The sequence below is a fragment of the Ammospiza nelsoni genome, chromosome 6, assembly GCF_027579445.1.
Source record: "Ammospiza nelsoni isolate bAmmNel1 chromosome 6, bAmmNel1.pri, whole genome shotgun sequence".
Classification (NCBI taxonomy): Eukaryota; Metazoa; Chordata; class Aves; order Passeriformes; family Passerellidae; genus Ammospiza; species Ammospiza nelsoni.
The window spans coordinates 61843623-61857834 of record NC_080638.1 but is presented as its reverse complement, the minus strand read 5'-3'; the positions used below and the strand labels follow the sequence as shown (position 1 = coordinate 61857834).

The window sequence follows — 14212 nt, the reverse complement described above, 5'->3', positions numbered from 1 at the left end:
GCCTCCTCTGGACTCATTTCAGCAGCTCCACGTCCCTCCTGTGCTGGGGATCCCTGAGCTGGATGCCAGACTCCAGGTGGGATCTCAGCAGAGCAGATCAGAGGAGCAGCACCCACCAGGGCATCCCCAGAGCAGCACTTTGGAGGGTGCCAGCTCTTGTTCTCAGCTTTGTTTTCCCTTCTTAGCTGGAGCACCAAAAGCCTTTTGAAAACTGTGCTATGACTCCGAATCCAGGTTAAAATGACCTTTTTTAGTTAGTTCTTCCCCCTCCCATTGTTACTTTGGGCTTGAAGGAGGGCAGTGACCTGGTTCATGGCACTGCCCCATAGCAGGGTTGGATGCAGAGCCTGGTGCCCATCCTGGCAGAGGGGAAACCTTGGCACCCCATTCCCTGTGAGTGCATTCCTATAACGTGACTTCAGACAGCAATTCAGAACTCAGGAGGTTTAAAGCACTGTTGCAATGCAAGAGCAAACCTGAGAACTGAGATTTAAATTTGGGGGGAGGACTGGATTTGGTGCAAGGTTTCTCAGTGTTAACTCTCCAGTATCTCCTGACCATTGTGCAAAGATCAGAACAGAAATCTCTGGAAGAAGCTGCTGGCTGGTTGTGGGGGGGGGTTGCCTTGCCACGTAGCCACATTTATTTTTATTTCACTTTTGAGCTGGTATTCCAGGAAAGCCCATTAAGATCTGGCAGCAGCAGGCTGGGGAGCAGCTTGCTGGAGCTGAGTGTGGACGTGTGATGCTGGAGGAGCCGCTCTGAGGGCTGGGGATGACTGATGGTGCGAGGTGTCGGTGGGGAGGAGGGGAAAGGGGGATGTTCTCACTCCACTGAACTTCCTTCCTTTGTGTTTCCTATTAAGCCCAGGGAGCAGCGCTGATGCTGCTGCTTTTGCAGCCTTCCAAGCTCCCATTTAATTGTGGATGATTTCATCCCGGCCCTTTTCATGCTGAAGCCAGTGGCCTGCGTCATGCAACAGTGAATTTAGGCAGATTTTATTTGCATGTGAGTCATTGAGCTTTTCCAGCTGAATGTCACCAACTTGGAATTTTTTGTCTGATTTTGTTGTTGTTTTTGTCTCTTGGTGTTTTTCCACCGGGCTTTTTTTCCCTGCCCTTTGCTGCCTGCACCCCCTCGTCCCTCCACAACCAACCCCCCCTCCACACCCAGAAAAAATAGGAAAAGACTAAATGGGAGTTTGAGTTGGCAGTGCAAAAGGACAGGATTAGGAATGTTCGGGGAGAGGGGGGAAAAAGGATGCTTTATGTTGCTGGGAGGGAAGGAGCAGAGCCAAGTCAAATTGAGGGCTCTAATTTGGGAGCGGTGTTATTACAGGTCACAGGGAGTCAGTTACTGGCTAAATTGGGAGAGCTGTCACATGCCAGGGCTGGAAATGCTGCTCACATGGCTGGGGCACACAGGCTCCTGGGCAACGCAATTTGATTTTGTTGACAATGTTTTTAAAATTAAAAAAAAAAATTTAAAAACTTGTTTATTTTCCCTCAAATATGGGCTCTGTAGCAGTGTCCCTCTGCCTCCACTGCTGCCTCATCCTGGCCCTCGCTGCCCTTTGCACAGAGAAGTTTATAAATAGAGCAACTCCTCCATTATGTGCAGCTTCAGTCTCTTTATTTTTATACTGGAATCTGTTCAATGATTAACAGTTTAAACCATGTGCTGTATATCAATACCTTGCATACCCTTCATAACTTATTTTTAGTATTATTTTTCCCCTTCTAAATCCTTTATCCATTTTAGGCAACACCGTTATGACATTCAGATAATTTTTTATATATTTATTTTAGCCTTTGAAGGAACTTATCTGCATTTCAATTAAGCTTTTGGTAAAAAGGCTTTTTGCAATTGAAATTAAGAAGTCAGAGGAGTATTTCCTCCATGCCTGTGGTTGTGCCTGAAAGTCAGGAAGATTCGTGTGTTTTTATGGATTAAGCTCAAAAAAGAGATACAGAAATTGCATCTTTTATTTCTTTGGCTTCCTGCATCCTGGGAAATTCCAGTGAAAATCTGGATTTGAGGGTGTGTGGAGGCATGTGAGCAGTGTAACCCTGGTGTCAGTGAAAGCAGGCAGTGAGCTCATTTCCCACCTGTAGCCCAGGTCCCAGGAGCAGCAGCGTTTTCCCCAGGGCTCCAGGGAGTGATGGGGCTTCTGGAAGCAATCTGCAGCTCCTGTTTAATTATGCTTTTAATCCCTGCTGACCCATGCCACTGCCATGGGCTGGCTGAGCTCAGCTGGCTTTGCACAGAGCCAGCAGAAGCCACTTGAGCCAGGATCTCACTGGGATATCTTCACCCATCAGACCTGGCACGGCTGCTCTGATATTCCTGACAAGGGCTGGTGGATTCCCCTCTGCTCTCCACAAGGGACGTGGTTTCGGTGTCATTTCTGCCATGAGAAATGGCAGAAGTTCTTCTCAACCCACCCGTGGATGGTGCTCCTGCTTTCTCCTGCTCTTCTGCCCCAGCTGGCAGAGGTGGAGCAACACCTCACCTGAGTGCTGGTGTGGCTGTTGCACCTTTGGATGCTCTCTCTGGTCAGGTGGGACCCTGGCCCTATTTTCCTGGGCTTCCCCAAGTCCATCCTCCCCACTTGAGGTTTGGGAGCAGGATGCCTGTGATGCTGAGGGGCTTTGGGTGCTCCATGAGTGAAGGGGAGCTGGCACTGGGCATTCTTGTCCAATGTCAGGTTGGCTTCACTCCTCAGGACACCTTTTGCAGGAGGTTGGTTGGTTTGTCTGCCAGGCATCTGTGCTCCTCCTCACCTTGGGGTGAGAGGCAGGAGGTGGCACCTTGTCCTGCTTGATGTCCCCCTGGCTCTGAGCTCTCATTTGTGCCACTGAACCACTCCCCACATTTCTCTGTCCGAGCACTTGTTGGATTTCCACTCTTCTCTCCCACCCACTGGCGCTGCTGCCATCAATGTAGACATCACTCCACGCTGGCTGGACTGTGGATTGTGAAATCAGTGAAGCAAATTCCTCTTTCCCAAGGTGTTCTGTGTGCCAGGGCTGGCCACGTTGTGCTGGGAAGCTCCAATGCCATCATTCATGTGGTGTAGAATCCCTTGGCACCCGTGGGGTTTTTGATAAGGTTTCCCAGCGTGTCATCTTTGCTCTGAGTCAGTGAAATGCTCCCAGCATTGGAAATCTCTGCACTAAATTAAAGTCCTGTTGCTAGGGAGTGTTGTGATAATACAGGGTATTATGTTCTGTAGCAAAAGTGTGCAACAGTACAGCCTAGAAAACAAATCCATAAAACCTCCCGTCGGATGCACAGTGTGAAAATCGAGTGTGCTTCAGCTCAGTATTAAATGTGTCATGGAAAAAGGCTCCCTCTCCTCCTGAATTTCCTGAAAGTCTGCTTTGGGCTGAAAACTGTAGTGGCTGGAGCCAATTTAGAGAAGGAAAAATCCCTGCTCTTGTTGCTGTCTGCAGAAGCTCCTTAATGATCGTGCCATGCAATTCTCCAGTGCTAAAAATACATCACTTCTGGGTTTGTACAAACAGCCTCCTAATGACTGCAGCTCTGGCAAGCTCAGGAGGCAGAGGGGGAAAATAGTGGCAAAAATATGAAAATCTTACTCATTTCTACTCACAGTGGAGCTGGGCTCTTCTGTCCTTGTGGATCTCAGAGGGAGTTTGGGGATGTTTTGGTGAGAAATATTCCAGTTTGCTCTGCATCTGACCAAAATATTGGGCATTCTGCTCCCATTTGGAGTTTAGAAATTGGGTGGAGGGTGCTCTGTCTGCTGGTGGGGTTTCATCAGCATGTTTGGGGTGACAGGATGGGAAGATCTGATCAAGGCCTGTCCTGGAGCCTGGTTTCAGTGCTGAAATTCCCAAATCCTGCTAACACTTGATGGGGCTGCTGCTGCTTTGGAGAGCATCATGGAGAGGGGAGCTGCCAGAGACAGACAGCTGAACTCTCTGCCCAAGGATTGCTACCCTTTAAAAGGGCAACAAGTTGAGTAGGGCTCATGTCTTATCCCACACAGGGGTTTTGGAGACAGGAGCAAGGGGTGGTTTGCTTTTTGTTTCCCCAGAACTTACATGTCATACAGTCACCTGCCCCTTGCCTGGTGTCCCAAGAAGAATTGTGAGAAATTGTTGAAAGAGTTGCCCAGAGAAGCTGTGGCTGCCCCATCCCTGAAATGTTTTAAGGCCAAATTGGATGGGGTTTGGAGCAACCTTGTCTAGTGAAGCTGTCCTTGCCCATGGCAGGGGGGTGGAACTGGGTGGTCTTGAAGAGACTAAGGTCCCTTCCTACCCAAATCGTTCCAGAATTCCATGAAACTGGCTGTTCTTCCAAAGTGAAGAGCAGCAGCCTCTTGCCACCCAGCTGTGCTGACAAACCCATCCCTCCTTCCTGGGCCCTGGGTGGGGAAGGACTCACCTGGGAACGTTGGGAGCCATTGCAGGAAGATTATCTCTTTGGAGCATAATTGGGTTTGGTGGTTAAATATTCACTGCTGCATTTAACAAGGAATATTGTGTAATTAATTTACATGGAGCTCCTTAATCTTGGTAATTAGGAATGGAGGAGATGCTCCTTCATAAATTCTTCTGTGCTCTTGTCAGTGCTGAACCACAGAATCACAGATTGGTTTGGGCTGGAAGGCACCTTAAAGATCAGCTCATTCCAGCCCTTGTCATAGACAGGGACACCTCCCACCAGACCAGGTTGCTCCAGATCCCATCCAACCTGGCCTTAAATCCTCTCTGTGTTCAGAAACACTTTGCTTTTCATGGTTACGTGGCTCTTGCTTTGTTTTTCCAAGTGTTGCCTGCAGTGGGGATTTCCCAGGCCACCCCCTTTTGTGGGACGTGCTGCCCCACATTTCTTTATTGCTCCATTTTTTTTTGCCTCCTTTCCCCACATCCACTCTGGTCTGTTCACCTCCCCTCCCCCTTGGAGCTGCTCTGCAGCAGCAGCTCGGGTGGAAAAGAAACATTAAGTACTTTCCTCATGTATTTTTAGCCTCTTGGAGTGTGATGTAGCTGCTGGAAACACGGAGGGGAGCCAGCACCATGTGAACCCAGAGGTTGCTCTGCATCGCTGGCAGATTTTCCGTCGCGCTCCGACGGAGCCGGGGTGTGAGGTGGGATGTGGCTGCATGTGCCTTGTGTGATGTCTGTCTGTCTGTCCTCTCCTTGCGGGTGCTCGTGGACAAAAGGTCCACCTGTCCTTCTGAGAGGTTGTCCACCCTTGAATCGGCCCAGGAAAGGGAAGTGACCAGTTAGGAAAAGGGGAATTGTGGTTGCCTTTTTATATCTCGTTATAGAGCAAAGATGCTGGGGTGGCACTGAGTGTGTTGGAGCTGGAGGTTCAAAGCTGTGGGATTGGGGGAAGTGCAGAGCCCTTAATCCCACACACAGCAGTCCCCAAGCCCTCCTCTTGTCCTGGGCTTTTCTGCAGGCTGTTCCCAGCTCCTAGCAAAGATTTGTTCCAAGGCAAGAGCTTCACCAATGCTTCCCAATTCCCCCCCAGGTTGGCCTGTTAGACCTGAATGGAAGGGAGTGACAGCAAAAAGCCACCCATGGGGGTTTATGGGCTTTTCCTCTGTCAGATCCCACATTATCCCCTGGGGTGAGCAGTTTTGGTGACCTGTGAGGAAGCTGTGCCCAGGATGCAGAGCTGGCCTCCCCTGGGAGGTGCCAGCAGCCATGGGTCCAGCAGGCACTGTGCTGCTTGGCATTTGGCACTTGGCACGGCTCCTGCTGCCTCCAGACGTGTGGCATTAGGTCCTCCCACCCTGCTGAGGTCAGGCATAAATCCAGACTTGGAGCAGGCTCTGAGCTCTCCCTGGAGCCTTCTCCTCTCCAGGTGAGCACTCCCAGCTCTCCCAGCCTGCCTCCAGCCCTTCCTTGGAGCATCTCCATGCCCTCCTCTGGACACTTCACTTGGGTTCTGCTTCACTGTGAAATAAGTTGTACATAGTAACAGGAGGAGAACCCAGTTTCTGCTTTCAAAATGAAATGGTTTATCTCAGATGGGTTTGGTTGTTTCTTGGGTTCCTTCAAGTGCTTGAGAGCACTTGGCATTATTGTTGCTCCTTGAAGACAAGTCACCTGGTGAGATCATGGTTTGTCTTGGATGGGTTTGGTTGGTTTTTGGGTCCCTTGTTGGGATTTACGCTGCAGCCTCGTGGATGTGGAGGTGCTTGGAAGCATCATGAGTGTCTTCTCCCCTGTGCTGGCATCAATCTTGGGAGATGAGGAGCAGGGTTCAGTTCAGCAGTGTTTCAGTGACTGCCTCTGCCTGCTGCACTTGGCAGGTCAGCAGTAACGTTTATCACCGAGATGTTTTTCCTCTTAATTAGCGCCGGTCGCAATAACGAGGAGGCACATGCTGAAATTCTGATTATTTGGCCTCTGGTGGAGGGAGAAGGCTGCCAGGTTTAACAGTGAAGGTATTGATGTGCTCTGGATGGGGTACAGAGTGTTTCCAACAGGGTTCTTGCTTTGTTTTCCTTCATGTTGGCCTTTTGAGTGAGGCTGATTTACGAAGGGAATGATGTAAAATTGCCCAAACAAAGTATTGTGACTGGGTCAACATGCAGGTGCTAATTACTGCAAATAATAATTTAAATCCCTTCAGCTGGAAACACTTTGTGCTTCACCTTCAATTGAGCTGCTGCAGCAGGAGCCAGGGCAGAGGTTTGTGTCTGCAGTGCTGTTGGAGAGTGGATTTCTGTGATGGGTGGTGGGGAGCTGGACCATCCCACACACCAGTAAACCCAGTTGTGGGGAGGCTGGGACTAGCAGCAACCTGCCCTTGGTTAATGCACTTGGTGCAAATTCAGACTTGTGGGTGAAATCTCTTGATTTTTTGCTCCTCTGCTTTATCTTTGCAGCAAACTGCACTGAGTGAGGTGGGGTGTGGTTTCTCCACCCCACTCATAGAATCACTGAATGGTTTGGGTTGGGAGGAGCCTTAAAGATCACCTAGTTCAGAATCTGAAGCAGATGAATTCAAGCATAAAGCAGATAAATTGGACTGGAAATGGAGGCAAACAGAAGTGCTTGGGAGAAACTGGAACAATTAGACATAGAATTCAGGTTTGTCTGATGATGGCCACTCATTTGGCCACTGGTTGCGGCCAAGCTCAGGTTATTGGGCTGTGTTCATGTGCAGGGTCAGGTTTCCTGACCCCTTTTGCCCTGGTGAAGGCATCCAGGCAGCTGGAATAGGTGTGAGATCCCAGGGCTGACCTCATTTACCACAGATTTGGGGGATTTTGATGGAAGTGCAGCATCTCCCATGGATGTGTGGAGAAGCTGGTGGGTGGTGATGTGCTGCTGGGTCTTTGCACAGCAGGATGAGTCCAGGTGCTGATTTTTCTGCCTCTGACAATAAAAAGTGGGTGCCCTGCACACAGCTCTGCCCACAGCTCTGCCCATCACCCAGATTGAGTTTCACATTTATAATCCAGGAAATGGTGAACAATGGGAGCCTCTTCTGGGAGCTGCTGAGGAAGCCTCTTGAAAAACCTTCCTGCAGACCCAGAAATAGCCATCTCCTGCTCTGTGGCCACTGATTCCAGCCTCACTGGAAGCAGTTGCCAGCTGCCTTAGCATGGATTGGATTTCTCTTTTGCTGCTGGCCATCCAAGGCATGAAAACCTTGGTGTTGTCCATCCCCAGGAAGGTTTGATTGCCATCCAGAGCACGCAGTTCCTCTCTTCAGTCCCTGATGCTGCTGTATGCCACTTCACAAGATCAAGGATCGCAACCTAAACTTTTAGTACAAATTCCTGGCTTTTCTCCCCAAATACATCTGAGAGGGCAATTTATTTCAGCCCTTTGGGAAGGTTCTTGGAGGGTGCCCTTCAGATTTGAGCATCTGGTTAATGGTTGGACTCAATGATCTTAGAGGTCTTTTCCAACCTTAATGATCCTATGAATCCCTCTCTTAGTCATTTCTTGCTTGGGCAAATTATCTGAATGGGCTTTTGAGAACTTTTTATGGAAAACTGAAAACAAGGGCATAATAAAACAGTAATTTAAGAGCAATTTGCTGACAACTGGAGCCCTTAAGTGCACTGACTTGGCATTGAGGGGCAATGATACCAAACCTCCTGTGTGAATGTCCTCTTTGTTACTTGGAAGATCCTTGGGCAGGTTTTAAAACACTTCTAGTCTTTAAATTGGTGTCCTTGCTGCTCAGGATAAGCTGTTGTCTGTTTCATAAGTTACACATCACTCATCTCATTAATTTCACCAAAATCAGCAAATTCATGGAATCCTGGAATGCTTTGGATTGGAAGGGACCTTGAAGAGCACCTCATTCCAACCTCCTGCCATGGGCAGGGACACCTTCCACTGTCCCAGGCTGCTCCAAGCCCTGTCCATCCTGGCCTTGGGCACTGCCAGGGATCCAGGGGCAGCCACAGCTGCTCTGGGCACCCTGTGCCAGGGCCTGCCCACCCTGCTAGGGAAGAATTCCTTTCAATGTCCCACTTAACCCTGATCTGAGCAAAGTTATTCCCCCTTGTCCTGTCCCTCCATCCCTTGTCCCCAGTCCCTCTGCAGCTCTCCTGGAGCCCCTTCAGGTCCTGCCAGGGGCTCTGAGCTCTCCCTGGAGCCTTCTCCTCTCCAGGGCAGCACCCCCAGCTCTCCCAGCCTGGCTCCAGCCCTTGCAGCATCTCCATGGCCTCCTCTGGACACTTCACTTGGGCTGTGTTTCACTGTGAAATAAGTTGTATATAGTAACAGGAGGAAAACCCAGTTTCTACTTCCAAAATGAAATGGTTTGTGTTGGATAGGTTTGGTTGTTTTTTGGGTTCCTTCAAGTGCTTGGGAGTTACTTGGCATCATTGTTGTTCCTTGAAGACAAGTCACCTGGTGAGACCCATACGCTCCTCTCCTGTGCTGGCAGCTGCTCTTGGCCATCCCTCTCAGCAGGGGTGGTGTTTTTAAACTGGAATCTTCTGACCCAGAAATCTGTTCACAAAAACCAAAACTGGAATTAAACCCCTGCAGTCTGGCCCTTCAGGGTTTGTAAATGCAGGCACCAGTGTGCTACTCATGTTGTTTTTTGCAGGGACTGTGTCCATCCTGCCTTTGTCCATCTGTCTGGCTTTACATTTGGAAAACTGTGACTGTTCCAGGACATCATAACCATGAGCCTTGCTGGTGGTTGGAATAACCCCTTCATCCCTCAGAGTAAAGGCAGGAAAGTCCCTCATGCAGTGCAGTGTTAGAGGTGGATCCATCACCACTGGACATGGTGGCAATTAACAAATTAACAGTTTGCAGAGATCCAGCAGTGATTAAGCAGATTTGAGACAGAGAAATCCCTTAATAGCTTAATAAATTTACAAACTTCACCTCATTTTCCAGCCAGAAGCCCCAGTTTTGGGGATGGTGTTGGTCCTATTCATAGCACAAGCACAGGTTTCTGTCTTGGAAGCAGGACCCAGCTATATTTGGAGCTGGATTTATCCAGGCATGCTGCACATGCATCAGCTGGGCTGTCTAGCAGCAAAATCCTGTCAGTTAAGTAATCCTTCAGGAGAAGGTAGTTTCACATCCCACCTTCATTCAGCTTCTCATCCAAGAAAATGTTCCATAATAAAAACTGGGATTTTCTGCTTCAGGGTTACCAGCAGCTCCCATCCCTTCCCAGAGCAGGGCTGGTCAGTTGTTAGCTTACCTCATCTCCCAGAGGAGAGGGCAGTTCAATGGCAGGACAGGGATTTTGGGGATTTCAAGGCAGCAAGGGGGGGACTCTACCTTTGGGGCTCTCTCTATGCTCAGATTTGCCAGCGACATTGCACAGAGCAGTGAAATCCTGTGATGGGAAGCACCTGCAGCAGCACCCAGGGGAGCTGATGAGGCAGCCGTGAGATCAGTGCCTGTGACCCACCCCAGGTATCGTGTCTGGACCCTGGCATGTGGGGTCCCAAAACACATCCCAGTCTCAGCTGCCCCAGAGGGTTTGTTCTGGCAGTGAAGGATGGGATATCCCAGATGGCCAGGGGTGCATGGGAGCGGGTGAGGGCTGAAGGGGGGCTCCTGTGCCCTGGGGTGTTGCCAGCCCCTCTCCCCCTGCCCACAGGCAGCTCCAGCTTCCCTCTCCTGCACTGCCCTCTCCAGATCCCTCTGTTTTCTGGCAGATAGGATTAAGCCTGACCTTCTGCCCCGTCTCAGAGAGAGCCAAACCTCTTTCAGATCTAATTATTTTCCATTTTTGTTTAATTGTGCACATCCTGCTGCTGGCTGAGAAGGAGACCAGCTCCTGCCTGGGCCAGGGCACCCAGCCCTTCATCAGCCACAGGCTTCTGGGTCAGTGCTCCATCATTTTGGGGCTGTGGTTTAAACCCCCAAATCTCTTGGAGGTCCCAGGCAAAGTTCCCAAAAAGCAGCTCTGGCGCCATCCTGTGTTTCCCCAGTGGGGACCTTCATGCTCAGCTCTCCCCGTGTGAGGAGGAGGAGGAGCCCAGCCATGGCCACCTGCCTCCTCCTCCTCCTCCTCTCCTGCACCCAGTTTACACCAGACTCAGCTTTTTCTGCGTGTATTTTCCTCCTATTTTAAGTGGCACCAACTTCTTTGAGCAGTGAATTGCAGGCCTTTTTTTTTTAATGATCTTTGATTTCTCAGTTTATCTGAGCTGCTACAGAATCCCAGCTGGTGCCAGGCTAGGGTTTGGCTGTGCCAGCCTGAGAGTGCTGCTGAACCACCACGAGAAGGATGATAAAATATTGGGGTGTGACATCCCTCTCTGCAGGAGGATGGGAGAAAATAAGACATGTTTTCAGCTCACCAGGCAGCTGACTAAGAGAGAGGGGACAGATAAATCACATTCATCCCAACAGGAAGCCTTGCCTGGAGCAGGGACATCTGCATATGGAAAATACGGATATGCACTGGTGAGCCTTGAGTCCCGCTACACTCGTGTATCTTTACAGCATCACTTGTGCTGAGTGTTGCTCTCCCAAATCCCATTTTTTTAGCACCAGAACAATCTCACAGCATTCCCAGGGGTGCAGGAGCACACCCAGAGCACCAGAAGCCCCCTGTGCTGCCATACAGCAGTTCCCTCTCCCCCAGAGCTGTGCCACGTCGTGTCCCTCGCTCCTTTCGGCGCAGCACGGCTCGGGCACGCTGGGCTGGCTCAGGAAGTGGCTCTGGAGGAGGGGGAGCTCTGCAGAAGTAAATACCAGTGCAGAAAGTTCCAGGGAGAGTCTCCAGTGCTTCCAGCAAGCCATCTAGTGGCTTCCTATTAAAACAGTTGCGTGCCTTGGAGCTGGGAGGGTGAATGTGGAGGGGTGAGTGCTGCTTGCTGCCACGGTCGTGTCAGGAACTGAGGGACAGAGTTTGGCCCTAACTGGGAGAAGTTGCTGCTCTAACAGCCCTTTTCTGGGTCAGAGATGGTGGGAGGGTTGGGTTAGCTACTGGCTGGCAGCATAGGTCATGCAGAATCATGGAATATCATGGAATATCCTGAGGGGAGGGGACCCACATGGATCGTAGAGTCCAATTCCTGGGTCACGGAATATCCTGAGCTGGACATTGATTTGCTCTTGTGCTTTCCCAAGAGCAAACCTGATGAATGATCCTACAGATGGAGATCCAGATCTGCATTTCACTGGTGTGGGTTCAGTTACCTTACTCAAAACCACACAGAGCCTGTAGGGATAATCAGTGATTTAGAGCAGCTTCCTGTGTGGAATGGGTTGAAGACAGCAACAGGGAGAGAGAACATAAAGTTTTGGGGGGATTTTTTCAGCATTTCACCTGATGAAGCTTTGGGCAGTGTGTTTAAAGCAAGCAGGAGGGAGTGTTCACCACCACACAGCTCAGTTGTGGCTCCTGTAGCAGGATTGCATGGCTGAAGATTTGAAGGTTTTACAGAGGGGTTTGGTCAGCACTGGAGGAGAGACTGCCCTGGGGCTGGGAAGTGTCATGGGCTGGTCTGGGTAGGTTTGGTAGGTGTTTGGAGTTTGTATCTTCAAAGAAAGCTCTGGTGTTGGAGATCTCACAGTGTCCTGGGCCACCCTGCCCTACAGAAGGCATTTCCATCATGTCCAACCTCATTCATCTTTGCTGCAGTTCAAGTCAGAGAATCATAGAAATTGTTTAGGTTGGAAAAGCCCTCCAGGATCACTGAGTTCAACCATCCCCCCAGCACTGCCAAGGCCTCCAGTGACCCCTGTCCCCAAGGGCCACATCCTCACAGCTGTTCAATCCCTCCAGTGATGGTGACTCCCCCATTTCCCTGGGCAGCAGCAGAGGTAGAGAGCAGCTTGTCCATGCCAGTGCTCACCTCTCAGCCAGGGTCAGGCTGCCTGGTGCAGATTTTCTGTGCAGCAGGGTGTCTGACTGAGATGGTGCTTCCAAACCAGGGTCTTGCCCACCTCGTGCTGCACAGATGTGTTTCCCTTGTTCCCACCTGCTTCATGCAGATGTTTGCACCTGCTTCATGCAGGTGTTCTTCCACATCTCTTCAAGTCTTACAGAATATCCTGAGTTGGAAGGAGACCCACAAGGAGCATCGAGTCCAGCTCCTGACCCTGCGCAGGACACTCCAATTCCATCCTGTGCTTGACGGCATTGTCCAAATTCTCCTGGAGCTCTGGCAGGCTGGTGCTGTGACCAACCCCTGGGGAGCCTGGTCAGTGCCCCACCACCCTCTGGGGAAAAACCTTTCCTGATCTCCAGCCTAAACCTCCCCTGACCCAGCTTCATGCCACCCCTTCGAATCCTCAGCACTGTTTGGCCTTAGTCCAGTTTCCTGGAGTGTTTTCCTCTCTCTTAGCACAATACCTGCATGCTGATCACGTTTATCACATCCCCCTTATCAGCAGTGACCTTCTGGGAGGTGCCAGGCCCAGGACAGTCTCCTTGCCCAGCACATCCTCCTGTTCTCACAGTGAATCAGCAGCCCCAGCTCCTCCATGTGTTTTTCAGATGAGTTGTGTGCCCACATTAGAGCAGTTTCTCTCTGCTGTGCTGCTCAGGGAGCCATGTGTAGCAGCACCTAATGAATATCAAGATATACAGCACTGCCTGCTCCTCCAGCTATTCACAGGCCAGTTGCTCTGTCGCAGAAGGAAATCAAATTGCTCTTGACAAATGGGTGTCGGCAGTCACTTATCATCTTGTTATCTCCTAAGTGCTTACAAATAGGTTGTTTCATTATTTGTTCCATCAGTTTTCCAGGAGTTCCAGTTAAGTGACCAGTTTGTAATTCCCTGACTTTTCCTTCTGCATATTTAAATCTAACCCCTGGGTTTCTTTTTTGTTTTTTCTGTTGTCTTCTGGAACCTCTCCAATTTGCTGTGATCTAACAGAGGAACAGGAGCTCTGGGGCTGCTTCCCTCCTTTCCTTTGGGGCTGGTGGATGCACCGACACCCTGGATGGATGATGGTGTTTCCTCTGGGGTTCTCTCCTGTGTTACCTCCTTTGAATCTTGACCTTTTCAATTTCCCAGCCAAGTTCTTTTGAAAGGTTAGCTTTGCCCACTGAGTGCAGATTTACTGTAATCTGCAACAATATGAAAAATTTGGGCCAAATCGTGATTTTATTTAAATAAGAGCAACAGCAGTAGAGTAGAGTTGGAAAATGGCTATAAATGCATTCCCCACATAGAGCTGGGTGCAGTTTGGTTTTTTCAGTGATTTTTCAGGGGCATCTGGTAACTTTTGGCGTCCAGTTTGGCAAGCTTTGCCCTGACAATGATTTTGGAGGGTGGTGACCTGTAAGAATCCGTGTCTGGATAACTATTTCATGCAATACAACAGTGACCCCCCTTGCCAGGGAGATGCTCATGCTGTGCTGCCACATACGGTGGTGTTCACAGGGGTCCCAGGACCAGGGAAGAGACGAGAATGTCGACTCCATGTTTCAGAAGGCTTGATTTATTATTTTATTATATATATTACATTAAAACTATACTAAAAGAATAGAAGAAAGGATTTCATCAGAAGCAAGAAGAAGAATGAAAACAAAAGCTCTTGACTCTCAGAGTCCAAGCCAGCTGACTGTGATTGGCCATTAATTAGAAACAACCAACATGGACCAATCAAAGATGCACCTATTGCATTCCACAGCAGCAGGTAATCAATGTTTACATTTTGTTCCTGAGGCCTCTCAGGAGAAAAAATCCTAAGGAAAGGATTTTTCATAAAACATGTCTGTGACAGCCACACCATGTGCAAATCCCTTCGGCGTGTCGCATTTACCCTG

At 49.8% G+C, this 14212-nt stretch overlaps 1 protein-coding gene across 4 annotated transcripts in view; it reads left to right on the top strand.

Moving 5' to 3' along the window:
* Nucleotides 1-14212, top strand: part of SAMD4A (sterile alpha motif domain containing 4A) — a 102613-nt gene that overhangs the window by 49386 nt on the left and 39015 nt on the right. The window lies entirely within an intron of this gene.